Below are 15,184 nucleotides of genomic sequence, written 5' to 3'. Positions count from 1 at the left end.
TGGAGGCATTTACTGGTTTATTAATCAACAGGGTTCCAGGGATCATTGGCTTCACGCAAGGCTGGATCAGGGGCTCACACAGGTCCCCGGTACTGGATGCCTACCTGCGGTCCAGCTCTCTCCGTGTTGACTTCACTGTGGCTGCCAGTTACAGGGAGTCTTGGGCACACCCCTGTACCTCAGCAGCTGCAAAAGAAAAACATAATTTAATTGCTCAATACTTCCAAATTAAGTCCTGCAACTGAACCTCATTGTCCAGGTCTCTGAGATATGTCCATGCTTATACCAATCATTGTGGGCAGAGGGCATAGAACATACTGATGGACACCTGAGTGACACGCCCTCATCTAAAGCTAGCACGCTAGAAGAGCCTCCCTGGAACTGTGGGGCCTGAGATTGAGGAGTTAGCATGTCCTCAGAGGAAACTCCAAGTGCTGTCAGAAAAAGAAAAGAATATGATGCGGGGCTATTTAAAATAAACAAACGTACGAAAACTACATTTGCAAATGGAAAAAAATTAAGCAATATGCCCAAGGTCAAATGGAAGTCAAGAGTGACAGGGAGTATGAAAATGTGTGTTTCGTTACTTCCAGTCTGGGTAGACATTCACTTGCTAGAGGGGCCGGAACAAAGTAGCACAGACTGGGTGTCTGAAACAATAGAAATGTTGTTCCGCATGGCTCTGGAGCCTGGAAGTCCAAGACCTAGGTTGATAAGGCTGGTTTCTGCTGAGGTCTCTCTCCTTGGCTTATAGTAGCCATCGTCTGTGTCCTCATACGGTCTCCTCTCCGTGTCTCTCTGCATCCTAATCTCCTCTTATAAGGATACCACTTAGATTAGGGCCGAAGGTAATGACTTCATTCTAATTTAGTTACCTATTTAAAGACCCTATCTCCAAATGTAGTCACATTCTGAGGTCCTGGGGGTTAGGACTTCAACCTATAAAAATTTAGGGGAAGAAGCACAATTCAGCCCATAGTGGTGGGTTTCATTACACCAAGCATGCTGGATGTAGTTTATATAAACAAGTGAAGGTAAACCCACAGAAAGTGACCACGTGCACAGATCTGCCAAGATATGCACAGGGGGGCCATATGTGTGCCTTCTGGACACCTTACTGAGTGTGTCGGCATCCAAGGTGAGCTGATGGTCAATGACCTTGTTCCATCACAAATTTCACAAGTAAACCATATCTGGAGCCATTGCAACCTTTCCCACCGCACCCCCACCCCCCGTGGAGTCAACCACTTTACAAAGTAGCGAGTTCTTGTGAAATTTTTTATCAAATAAGATAACCCCTTTACACCGTTTATACAAATGTCAGTTTCAACATTATCTTTTTCACACTCCTTATGCATAGGGCAATAAGGAATGGAAAGTACAGAGATTAATTTAGGTAACAATTACCATAATTCACAATTGCATTAGCACCTATTAAGGTTCATTGTTCTGTGGAAATTTTAATGATACATTCCTGAGTGAATAAAAGCCGAAGATGATTGGAAATAAAATTGTTTCTATGTATGCTGACGGGACTGCTGAGTGTAATTATACATTTCAGAGGCGACCTGTTTTGGAGTTTACTCCATAATTTTATGTAAATGTTAAATAACTTTGTGTGTTCTTCCTCCCGGGTTAAATGCTAATTTGTGTTATTTCAACACAGGGAGTACTGCAAGGTTATTAACAGACTTGCTCTGCCAGCAAAGCCGACTTTGGAAAAATAGCTCCGCATACTTCAAAATGATAGAGGTATCTCTAGTGTTTCTTCCTTTTGCATCTTATAAGTGGGCTGCCAAACTTGTCATTCTGAAAACAGCTATTCAGTCTTAAAATTTGTAGCGAAAACCCAAGACGTGAGGCATTTTCTCCCTAAAGGTAATCAAGTTCGTTCATAACGTTGGTTTGCATCAACTTGTTCAATCCCAAAAGAAAACAGGTAGAGGGTAACAAACCTTGAGACTCTCCAAAGTATGATCATTTTCATGTGTAGATAGGAGTGGCTCTCTATGTCCAGATTTCTCCCGGTTCCTAGAGACTAACACAGAGCCAGTACATAGTAGGCATTCTTCAGTACATGCTGACGGGAGGAAAATCCCCAGTCTTTACAAACCCTCAGGAAACCATCAAGACAAAAATCTGCTGAAACACAGAGGGCCTATTTTGCTTCTGCAGAAATGCTCACCCTATTCCCCACATATATATGCCCCCAAATCAAGAGAGGACCAGAACAGGCACACATAGAGAAGGCAGGGGATATAAAAAGCAACAGATCCGTGTATGAGGGTTGGAAAACAGTAACACTTTCCCCTACAATTTCATTATCAGATCCCAAAGTCAGACAATCAAAGCGTTCCACTTTATTATGACAAGACTCTTTGGCGATGAGGTCAAGAAAGAGTCAAATTATTTGCTTTGGCCTCTAGTGCCACACAGAGGAATTGAGCGCCACATAGGGATGTGAACTTTTGAAAGAGCCTCTAAGGTCGTCTGGGGAGAACAGATGCCCAGTAGTGTGAGAATCTTTACCAGATTCACAAAGCCAAGACAATGCCAGCACTGGATGCCCGGGCTGCCTGACTCCCAGACCCGTGTCCTCCCGCCTCCCTGCACAGCCCAGCCAAGGGTGACCAGGCTGGAACATCCCTCCGGCTTCCTCTTTGCACCATGGAATGGTGTTGTAGGGTAAAAAGAATACCCGCCTCTGGTTCCAATGAGTCAGGATGAGTCTCAGCTCTTTGGCTTGCGTTTTCAGTAACGTGGGTCAATTACTGACTCATCTGAACTATATCAGCTCTTTAGCAAAGACATCTGAATGATCAATAGGATTTTCTATTATGAAATATCAACAAGGATCTGGGAAGCCCAGAATAAACTGAAAATGTGGGGATAGAGGGCTGCAAAGAAAAAAAAAAAAAATCCTGTCTTTATCTGCTGAGGATCTCCTGGGACTGGTTGATCTGGCCACAGAGGAAACGGAGAACTCGTAAGATGGAGAATTATCAAAAGGCTTAACATTTATTTGAGTTCTTAAAAATAAGACGGCAGTTGTGCAACATTAAATGTACGCTAACTATATTGTTTCATCATCGTGACCATCTACCCTGTGATTTTCAACGTTTTTTTTTTTTTTTTTTTTTTTTTGGGACAGAGAGAGACAGAGCATGAACGGGGGAGGGGCAGAGAGAGAGGGAGACACAGAATCGGAAACAGGCTCCAGGCTCTGAGCCATCAGCCCAGAGCCTGACTCGGGGCTCGAACTCACGGACCGCGAGATCGTGACCTGGCTGAAGTCGGACGCTTAACCGACTGCGCCACCCAGGCGCCCCTACCCTGTGATTTTCTTTCTTCATCTACACAATTTTTGGTTCTGCAAAACTCCGGAGATTAATATGTTACACTTCACAATTACTTAGTTATGTCAATTATTTCTCTCTTAGATATGTCAATATCTAAAGTGTCGGTCAGCGTGTTGATCTCTCTATTGGCATAAAAGTTGGTCCAGTCAAGTCCCATTTGGAGAAACGTTCTTGACATAAAATGTCATCACGAATATTGTCATCAAAATCACCATCAACAAACTGATCTCCTCTACCAAGGGAAAGCTTTACTCCCGAGGGAGACTTTAATCTATTTGCTGGAGACCAAAAGCCATGATAAAAGTCGATGGCCGTCTGAACTCCCAAGTCTGTTGCCTCAGTGACATTTCAGCTCCCGACTTGCATTTTACTTTCCCTTCTCCAACATCGCTTCGCCTTCTCTGTTCTCTCTATTCCAAACATGCTTATGCCTCCTGTTCTTCTAATGCAAAAACATGTTTCAGAGTTTCCTCCATCTCAAGTTTTGCCAACTTCATCCCAGTTTCACAAACACATATACAGAGATGTCACATGTAGTGATAACATGGCCTCGAGTAAGATAAAACATAAGCCAATAGTGGATAAATTTTAAAACAAGGCACTATTTTGGTGATTCAGACAGCAGATGTCAACTCAGAATATATAGTGACACATATCAGGAGGCAACTGCTGTTGAGAATTTAGGAACTACAAATAACTATTGAATCATTTCCCAAACAACTCACCATGCTAAGGAAAAAGTCAAAAATAGAAGTACATTCAGTACTTCAGTTTGTCTCCAAAGTTAGGGGCACTGATTATACTTATTTCTATTCTTAAACGCTCTTTTACCAATAGGAGCTCATGTCTGCTTATTGTCACCAGACTTGAACGTGTCCTTCCTATCAATATCTGTCTTCCTGCTGCTTTTATTTTCCAGCAAAGTACTGAAATGCTTGAAAGTCTACTAAAAATTTAGTTTTCATGCATCTGTCTCATCCATTAGAACCAAGCTGAATGAGAGCAGGGACTGCCTCTGACTTGTGATTGCTGTATCTCTGGGTCGAGAAAAGTCTCTGGCATGCGGTAGACGGTGGATAACGTTTTTTGAAAGAATAACAGATGTGTGCATACTGTGTGGTGGCAAAAGAGATCGTTAGATGATCACCTGCAGATGTCTGGCATCAGCTGCCTGGGACAGGCAGGACCTTCGGGTGACCAAGGAGTTGATGTCATTTTGGTGGAAATAAGGAGTATCACGGATCGGTTAGCGGTTTTTAAGGAAACTGGAGAATTTAGGGAGTAAAAATGATAAACTCAGGGCTTTGAATTTCTAGGTCAACGTCTTGATACGGGACCAGAATGCTTCTGTGACTTCCCTACAAGTAATCTGGTTTTTTTTTTTTTTTTTTTTTCCTACAGACACAGAGCCAGAAGTTCTGAAAAACAAATTCTATATCAAATCTTTCTGGTAGCTGAATTACAAGTCAAATTGAATTCACATCCCTGAAGGGTTTCTGATGTTAAAGTTCCAGTGTTGGGTAAGAAAAAGCAGCATCCTAAAAATTGGACACATCCCGTGAAGCTGGAGACTCCAAACCCCCAAATTCCACTGAGGCGCCTTTGCAGGTAGAGGCCCTTCCTCACTGGCTGGTGTTAGTATTCATCTGCCTAAACGGGCCACAATGGCTTCCTCTGAGGTGTTTGCCTTGCAAGGAATCGCTGTTATTTCTGAAGACCCACACACCCTGCCTGTCCTTGCTTCTAGACTTGCAACCAGACCAGAATGCCACCAGACCCCAGAGCATGAGTTACAAAGTGTGAACCATGAGAAGACGAGAGCCACACCAAAATCTTACAGGATTCTGTCAGCTTACACAGACAGAAACCCGACGTACGTGTATGGAAATGGATTGTAAGGGTGTTGGAAGAACTATAATGTTGGACGAAATCGAAATCATGGATACGGGAGCTCGGAGCCGAGATTCTGAATTCGATGTGCCAGCTTGAGTGGCTCTAAGAATTTTCTTGGTTACTTAACCGGAACTCAGTAGCCTACGCTAAATGAAGACTAAATGTCAAGACCTCCTTGGTACATCGTAAAAGACAGTATCTAAGGCCCAGGGAAATTGGAATGCCAGAGCAGATTTATCATCTAAGAATTGCTCACCCACCCCCTATCTATACCCAAAGAGGATCCAGAAGACCCTTCACCAAAGCAGAGAGAAATACCATTGTAAAGGGAGTGGTAGCATCCCGGGAAACTCTCCAGTGGCTACTCTCTGCGAGCCAGTAATGCCTGTGGTAACCGCTGCTTCGGAATGAGGCTCCCTGAATTCAATGCAGATGCTGGAATCCAGGGTGGGAAAGAAGAAGCCGACTGCGGTCACCGTAATAGGCAGGGGGCTGAAGCAGCGATTTGATGGTTTCAGCCACAGAGATCTCTGTCGTTAGCCGATTTCTCATATATCCTTGGGACCGATTTGATTAAGCGCAAAAGCTCTTGGTGCGGTGAATCACCACAACAGACATTCAAAGCCCCTCAACAAATTTCTTGACTTGAGTATTTTTGCACTTGCCTCCGTTCTTATTTGGCATCTTTCAAGTCCTGAGTCTGCTGGGGTTCTATGGGAAATTTTTAAAAATCATCTTGTTCGGAAATAATTGCAAAGGTACAGCAACATTACCAGAATAATAACGAATGGCCCCAAACTCCTCACTTCAATTTTCGTCTTTTTAACATTCTGTCAGGTTTGCGTACTCTGTCTGTGCTTACATACATGCATATATACTTATATATAACATATATACATATATAATTATCATGTTTTCTTTAACATTTGAGAATAAGTTGCCTACAACGTGGTACTTTACCTCTTAGTACTTCAGAGTATATTCCCAAAAGAAAGATTTTTCTACATAACCACTTCTTTACGGACTAAAGTTATCGACTTCAGTAAATGTAACATGAATACAAAAATTGTATTTATCTGCTGTCTGTATTTCAATTCTGTCAATTTGCCCAGACTGCCGGACTACCGGATCTGGCACAGTATCACCCACTGCATTTAAATATTATGTCTCTGTGGTGTCTTTTAATATTTAAAATTTTCCATCTCGGAATAGGCTCAATTTACTACGGCCCCCTCTTAAGGGCAGCACTAGAAAGGGGTCACTTATTCCCCTGTTGCCGAAGAAGACCTGGGACAGATGACCAGTGTGGCCAGCAGACTTCTAAGATGGCCCCCGAGATTCCCCACCTTGTTGGTGTCCATTCTGTCTGCAAGCCCTGAGACGGTGACATGATGGATTTTACTGCTGTGACAGCTGCCGCAGGAGTCAAAGCCCCCTGAGAGGGAGTGAGAGGGAGTGACAGGGTGGGGCAGAGGCAACAATGGAAGATAGTTGCTTCCAGGGGGATTGGCCAAAGAACCAATTTATATAAAACTTTTCCTTAACTCCCGAAACTGTCCTTCTTCCTAGTCAGCCCCTACCCCCTCAGAAACAACCACTGAAATGATTTCTGCCATTATTGATTAGATTTTCCAACGTTTATTTATTTTTTGGGACAGAGAGAGACAGAGCATGAACGGGGGAGGGGCAGAGAGAGAGGGAGACACAGAATCGGAAACAGGCTCCAGGCTCTGAGCCATCAGCCCAGAGCCTGACTCGGGGCTCGAACTCACGGACCGCGAGATCGTGACCTGGCTGAAGTCGGACGTTTAACCGACTGCGCCACCCAGGCGCCCCTAGATTTTCCTATTACCGTAGAGTGTAAACATAACTTTCGTATGCACGGGAAATAAAGTGGGGTGGCTCGCTTTGTTGCGATATTGGCTCTATTGCAGTGGTCTAGAATGGAACCCACAATATCTCCAAGGGACACCTGGGGATGGCATAATCTCTCTAATGGGGCGCCTGGGTGGCTCAGTTGGTTGAGTGCTGTCTCTTGATTTCAGTTCAGGTCATGATCTCAAGGTTCGTGAGTTCAAGCCCCGGCCTCCGGCTCTGCACAGCGCAGGGCCTGCTTGTGATTCTCCGTCTCCCTCTCTGTCTGCTTATTCCTGCTTCTTCCCCCGCCTCCTTTTTCCTATCTCAAAAACAAACTTTAAAAAAAAGAAATACAGGACTCTTAAGTTCTTCTATTTGTTAGTTCAGTAACTTGAGTCTTCAGTTGAAGAAGAATGTGTCCACTTCACTTACACGGTAGAGTCTATTGGCAGAAAGTTCTTCACAGTGTCTCCAAATTTTCTTCTTAATGTCTGTGTGACAAATCGGGATATCGTTCCCTCTTTCATCTGTGATGTTGCAACAGGTTTTCTTTCATTTTCTTATCAAGCAGGGTTTATCAATTTTATTCTTTGCAAAGACCAAACTTTTCACAGAACTAACTTTTGGCTTCACTGATTTTCTCTATTCTTTGTCTCTTTTCTATTTCATTGATTTCCACTCATTTCTATCCTATGCTTTCTTCTGCTTTTAGTTGTATTTGCATATTTATTTATTTATTTATTTGGTGGCTTGCTTCTTACGGTAGATACGGGGCCACTGACTTACCCTGTTCTTTTCTGATACATGAATTTAAAGTTATAAGTTATCTTTTAAAGAAAGCTTCAGCAGCATCTGGGAATTTTGATAAATTGTGTTTTGGTTGTCATTCAGTTTTGAATGTTTTCCAGTTTCTTTTGTTACTTCTTCTTTCTCCCAGGAATTATAAGTTACTGCATTACTTCATTTCCAAATATTTGGCGATTTCTGAGGTATCTTGTTTTTATTAGTTCTAGTTTAATACCTTTTTAGTCAGAAAACATACTCTGTAGAATTTTAATCACTTGAAACTTGCTGGAGCTTGGTTTATGACCCAGCTTTTGGTCTGTCTTATTCGATGTTTCATGTGCATCGGAGAAGAATGTGTTTTCTCTTTTTGTTGGATATGCTATTCTATACATTTAAATTAAATCGAATTGGCTAAAACATTTTTCAAATTTCTATATCCTTACAGCTTTTTAATCTGCCAGTTCAATTACTGAACCTCCAACTATGATTGTGGATTTCTTTATAATTTTCTTTAGTTCTATCAATTTTTGCCTTCTGTATTTGGGGGCTTTGCTTTGAGTGCCTATAATGACTTTCTAGTTATGCCTCTGTGGGGTTTTTTTTTTTATGGACTGCTTTACAGATTATAATATGATTTTTAATTTATCAACATTCCAGTTCACTATTTTCTTTCTCCATTTGTGCTAATCTGTTGTTTAAACAAGACCTTGAGAATGTTTTGACATATACATTTTTCATTTCTAAAATACTACATGGTGGGGCGCCTGGGTGGCGCAGTCGGTTAAGCGTCCGACTTCAGCCAGGTCACGATCTCGCGGTCCGTGAGTTCGAGCCCCGCGTCGGGCTCTGGGCTGATGGCTCGGAGCCTGGAGCCTGTTTCCGATTCTGTGTCTCCCTCTCTCTCTGCCCCTCCCCCGTTCATGCTCTATCTCTCTCTGTCCCAAAAATAAATAAACGTTGAAAAAAAAAAAAATTTTTAAATACTACATGGTTTCTTTTAACATCTGCTTACCTGTGTTTATTATCTCTCCTTGCTTATTTAAATTTGTCTTACTTCTTTTATTATTATTTTTTTTTAATCAGAGTTACTGCAATACCTTACATCTGAAATATTTTTTTTAACAGAAGTCCTTGGGGGATCTGTTTCTGCAGATTTTCACTCTTGTGGCTCATGTTGGTGTAGACTGCATGACTGTTGGTTGTGAGTTTATATTTGCTTGGTTGACACTGATCAACCTTCGTTTCACCTTAGTTTCTACTAAGGGGGCACTTTCTACTCACACTTTCACAGATGCTGGTTTTAGGCAACTATGGGTTGCCTGGGTTAGCCTGATGTTTCATTCACCTGATCTGATGTTGACATGCGTATTTGCCCTTTGGAAGATCTGTCTTTCCTTTGCTGGCCCCTCACTGCTCTGGTTTTAGCACATGAGTTTTTGCCTCTGTTTATTTAGAGGGGCTTCAAGACGTCTTTTCTTTCTTGGAAGTCCAGCACTGAACCTGAAAGAATGTTTGATGCAGCATGCTGTTGATTTCCAGCAGGAAGGCCCTTGAGGGTACTTGTCTCACCATACTTGAATTTGAAGCCTGACAACATTCTACGTCTTCAGTCCGTGAACATTACTACTGAATGTGCCACTGGGGCCAATGCCTGTGGAGGCTCTGATGCCAAAGCTCCTGTAGCACCTTGTTTCAGGGTCTTAACACCCAAAAGCCCTCATCGTCTGTCTCATTGTCTCTAGCATTTAGTTCCCTTTCATTTTCTGGTCAAGTAGAATGTCCTACAGTAGAATGGTTAAGCCCCCCCCATTGAATTCTCCTATTTGTTCCATCCAGAATCCTCTGGAAAGAAAGCCAACCCCAGTAGAAAGGTTTGGTCCTTCAACACCACGGTTCTTTCATTTCTCCCCACAAAGCCCTCTTTTTAGCAAAGTGTTTAGGCAGTCTGGGAGGAAAGAATACGGAGTATATTCAGTCACAGCCTGACACTATACCTAAAGTAGAGAGTATTTTTGTGACTCTCTGAAATCTGACTTCCATGATGATCTTTCCAGCCTGCTCCTCTGTCTAAATCCCGATAATGATAATATCCAGGTTCTCCTTCTTGAGTGTTCTGGACTCCCAAAAATCAACACGTGTGGCTTTTTAATTAGAAGCAATGGTACTCTTTGCCCAATTATATGGAGGAAATTTAGAGTGGATGCTGGTGACCTATAACCTCAGTTCCAAATTCAGCTAAAACTCCCTCGTGCACATAATTTTTTACCTAGGGCCATAAAAAAACCTTCCTGGTAGTGATTAAGTTCATAGGGGCACAGGAGAATGTTTCAGAATGCTGGGATGCTAGCAGTTTTGTGAATCGAGTCAAGTATTAAAAAAAAAGACTTTATTATGCTTACTCCCAAGAATGGCGTTGAAACTGGGCAACACAAGTGCCATAAAATGTAAGTATTTATAAGCTACATTGATTATTGGGGTATATAGCCACATGAGCGTAATGATGCTATGGTACAGGTATGTATTCATTTTCCAATGAATTATTATTCATTATCTAATATTATTCCTTCTCCCTCTTAAGAAAGTTTTAAATATCAGGGTAAAATAAAGTTTATACGAAAATGAAATACTTCAAAATCAAAGTAATTGTGTATAAACAAATTTCTAAAATGAATCATTAACCCTCACAATTTCACTTACAAATGTTTCAGTATATTTTTATAGTGAGCAAAAGTCTAACATATTAACATTCCCCTTTTCTCTTTAACAGTAAAATTGGATACACAAAAATTCAATTTATTATATTTTTAAAAATTCATAAGCATTATTTAAATCTTTACAAGTTTCTTGCATTTTGCAAAACCAGCATTTTTGTTAAAAAGGCATTATATATTAACCCGAGACTTTTACTACAGCTTCTTACTGGTTACAATCTTTTGAGAAGGAAAGAGGACCTACAAATTTGGTAACTTTATCAGCAGGAATTAAAAAGGTTTCATTGTGATTATATTTCAATCTAAACATCTCTGTTGTCAGCAGTGAAAACACAAAATGCAACTCAATAAAGTCTATGCTAAAAATTTTTTGCCCTGCACATTAAATTGACTTAGTAATATTCTTTTAGGAGGGTGTTTTCTTCTTTCTCTTTGCTGTACTAAAATCCGTGATGTTAAATCAAAACAAAATTCCAAATGAATTTTTTTTTTATTTTTTTTTTTTTTATTTTTTTTTTCAACGTTTATTTATTTTTGGGACAGAGAGAGACAGAGCATGAATGGGGGAGGGGCAGAGAGAGAGGGAGACACAGAATCGGAAACAGGCTCCAGGCTCTGAGCCATCAGCCCAGAGCCTGACGCGGGGCTCGAACTCACGGACCGCGAGATCGTGACCTGGCTGAAGTCGGACGCCTAACCGACTGCGCCACCCAGGCGCCCCCCAAATGAATTTTTAAGTATTCTTATGTCCCCACCCATGACACCATGATCAAAAGTCATATGTTTTGAGCACTTGGGTGGCTCAGTCGGTTGAGCCTCCGACTTTGACTCAGGTCATGATCTCATGATTGGTGAGTTCAGGCCCCACATGGGGCTCACTGCTGTCAGCCTGTCAGCACAGAGCTTGCTTCAGATCCTCTGTCTCTCTGTCTCTCTCTCTCTCTCTCTGCTCCCCCCTCAAAATAAATAAAATACCATTTATTTGTGCTCTTCCAAAATATAAATAAAATATTTTTTAAAATATACGCTCTTCCAACTGAGCCAGCCAGGCACTGTGTCCAGCAGTTAATAGGTAGGTGGAATATAGGACAATTCTAGAGACCAGCTTTTATTTTTTTTTTTTTAATTTTTTTTTCAACGTTTTTTTTTTTTTTTATTTTTGGGACAGAGAGAGACAGAGCATGAACGGGGGAGGGGCAGAGAGAGAGGGAGACACAGAATCGGAAACAGGCTCCAGGCTCTGAGCCATCAGCCCAGAGCCTGACGCGGGGCTCGAACTCACGGACCGCGAGATCGTGACCTGGCTGAAGTCCGATGCTTAACCGACTGCGCCACCCAGGCGCCCCCAGCTTTTATTTTTTTTTAAAAGAGCCCTAAACTCATGTAATTTTAGTTTTTTAATGAAGAAGATTCATCAGATGTGATTTGTTTTATACATTTGTAAGACTTCTTACATAAACATATTCACAAGGCAGAAAATAATCCTTTGACAAACCATGTTCATTGGCTTACAAATTATGACCCCCTTCCAAACAGGGCCAATTAGAGTCACTTATTATCACTTAGCAAATAATTATTCATCCATATTTCTTATAAAATGCCTCTGCTGTATTCATATAAAGCTTAACTTTTTTCCCCCAAGCTTATTTATTTTTTTAGTAATCTCTGCATCCAACGTGGGGCTCGAACTCACGACCCCAAGATCAAGAATCCCACGCTCTTCTGACTGAGCCATTCAGGTGCTCCTACAGCTTGACTTTTAGTAAAATTTCAAGGATGTTTCTAAATTGAGCTTGGATATCTTAGTTGGAACCGTATTTTTGGCCTGCTATTTAACTGCCTGGAGTTCTGGTATGTGGCCCCCTAGCAGCTCCGATATGATCTTCTATTGCCTCAACCATTTGCTTTGTATCAGCTTTAAATCTTGTTTAACTAAAGATCAAAACATCAGTGGCCACTCCCATCTTTCCCAATTCCAACATGAGCCTTAAAGGTGAATACACTGCATGTTGTCTTCCATTTTGTTCACTTTAGGTCACTATTTGATAACATATTGATCTTGGGAGGAAATAGTCAAGAATTATGCAAAGCATAGGACAAACTTTGAAAAATATCTCTTTATCGTCTATGAAAACACCTCAGCACATGCAGGCACAAACACACGCCCAACGTCTATGAAAACACCTGTGCACATGCATGCACAAACACACGCCCAAATTATTACCTTCTATTACATCAAATAATTAGTTGTTTACTTTAGTTACCTTTTCTTAAAGTAACTCCATCAGATACAGGCATGCTCACATGGGCAGTTAGCGAAAACTCGAAAAGACCATTCCTGGTCTCCTGCAGAAATGAACAATGGGCCAGCCAATAACGCTAAGTCAATGTCCCCCAAAGTATGTTCCACACAATTTGCTGTTAATAAGTGGTAAGTGGCCAAATGATGCAAGAAACACTGGAGTATCAAAGTTAAACTATTTTCACTGCAGGATTTTTCAGAGTCTTTCATGGGCTCGTGAGTATTGTGAGTCTGCAAAAGCGCTTTGAAGATGTAGTGTTTCCCTGTTTTACTTTAACCCTGAGCATCTTGAGAGTCTGAGCAAAGCTCACTTTGGGAAAGGATGGATTGAATGGACTTTCTGGGGTTATTATAAGAATTAGATGAGATAATGCACATAAGTGCTTGTCGCTGAGCCTGGCACAGAGAGAGTGCTTAACAGACTGAGTGCATAACAGACAGGTTTATGAAAAGCTACACCATTTCACATTCATACTAGCAACGGGTAAGGATTCCAATTGCCCCACGTTCTCATCAACACTTTATTTAATTTAATTTTATTTTTATAGCAGTCCTAGTGGGTGTGGAGTGGTATGTCATTGTGGCTTTAACTTACGTTTCCCTAAGAATTTGGTGATGAATCGGGGCGCCTGGGTGGCTCAGTCGGTTGAGCATCTGACTTCACCTCAGGTCATGATCTCACGGTTAGTGAGTTCGGGCCCCGCGTTGGGCTCTGTGCTGACAGCTCAGAGCCTGGAGCCTGCTTCGGATTCTGTGTCTCCCTCTCTCTCTGCCCCTCGCCTGCTCATGCTCTGTCTCTGTCTCAAAAATAAAAAAACATTAAAAAAAAAAAAGAATTGGTGATGAATATCTTTTCATGTGCTTATTGACCCTTTGTATATCTTCTCTAGAGAAATACCTATTCAGATCCTTTACCCATTTTTAAACTGAGTTTTGTGTTTTTACTGTTGAGTTGTAGGAATTCTTTAGATGTTCTGACTACTAGGGGCACCTGGGTGGCTCAGTCAGTTAAGTGACCAACTCTTGATTTTTGCTTAGGTCATGATCTCATGGTTTGGGGGTTTGAGCTCCATGTCAGTCTCCACGCTGAGAATGTTGAGCCTTCGTGGAATTTTCTCTCCCTCTGTCTCTGCCTCTACCCTACTCATGTTCTCTCTCTCTCTCAAAATAAATAAATAAACTTTAAAAAATGTTCTGTCTACTCGTCCCTTATCAGACATATGATCTGCAAATACTTTCTCCCATCTTAGGGGTTGTGTTAGCTCCTTTCTTCATAGTGTCATTGGATACACAAAGACTTTAATTTTGTCATGGTCCAATTGAACTATTTTTTTCTTTGGTTTCTTGTGCTTTTCAGAATCATCAGATTTTACAGTCCTTCCTCTCACGCTATCCTGCTATTTCTAAATGAGATCCTCTATGTCAAGTCCCTGCCACAGCATTTGACACATCATAGAATTTCAATAAATTTTAGTTCCTTCTCTCTGTACTCAAGAAGCCAGGATGAGTGGATGGGGCAAACGGCTTAACTCACATAAGTTGGGAGAAATGTTCCAAACCCAAAGTGAGATCCAAGGGAATAGAATGGTTGAATCAGCCAAACGCAAAGGCAGGTTAGACATGGAGTGAAGGGACAGTCAACATTGTTGCCAAGTTTTCCTGACAAGACACCTGGCAGAGTGGAGTGATTATTAAAGGACATGAACTTAAGATAGAGGTTGGGATGTTAAGATGAAGATACCTAGAGTTCTTGGTTTTACCAATCAGATACAACCAGGGAAAATCTGGAAGTGAGTGCGTGTCAAATAGAAGATCATCTGGCACTCACGGGGGCAGGAGTAGGGGCAGGTCTTCCTGTGGTAACTGTCGGGGGCTCCTGGCACCCAGGCTCTAGCACCTTTGGTGCTAAGTCGGGACAGCCAGTGCTAGTGGCATTCTTTTCCCGGACCAATATGGAGGTGCCCTTGGGCATTTTGTCTGGCTGCAATGTTTCTGGCTGTGTTGCTCCTGGTAGTCTCCCATAGAATCTATAAACTACTTAATCTCCTAAATAGTCTAGGAATATTTATTATCTTATAACACATATTATGATGTAATTTTATCCTGTTTATGTATTTGTCAGCTTTTAGACTTGAGAGTGCTGATTCTCAAGTGGGGGTGGCTTTGCTCCTCCTTCAAGGGGACATATGACAATGTCTTACAGATACTTGGGATTGTTACCACTGGGGTGGGAGAATTGCTACGGATATCCACAGGATAAGGGTCAAGGATGCTGC

At 41.6% G+C, this 15,184-nt stretch overlaps 1 long non-coding RNA gene across 1 annotated transcript in view; it reads right to left on the bottom strand.

The window, feature by feature from the left end:
• LOC123592796 overlaps positions 1 to 15,184 on the bottom strand; it is a 30,835-nt gene continuing 15,651 nt past the window's right edge. Inside the window, exon 3 of the long non-coding RNA XR_006709941.1 lies at positions 1 to 186. This is a non-coding gene — a long non-coding RNA (uncharacterized LOC123592796). The remainder of the gene's footprint in view (positions 187 to 15,184) is intronic.

The sequence above is a fragment of the Leopardus geoffroyi genome, chromosome D4, assembly GCF_018350155.1.
Source record: "Leopardus geoffroyi isolate Oge1 chromosome D4, O.geoffroyi_Oge1_pat1.0, whole genome shotgun sequence".
Taxonomy (NCBI): domain Eukaryota; kingdom Metazoa; phylum Chordata; class Mammalia; order Carnivora; family Felidae; genus Leopardus; species Leopardus geoffroyi.
The sequence above is the reverse complement of the archived record's forward strand: the minus strand, read 5'-3'. Positions and strand labels throughout refer to the sequence as shown.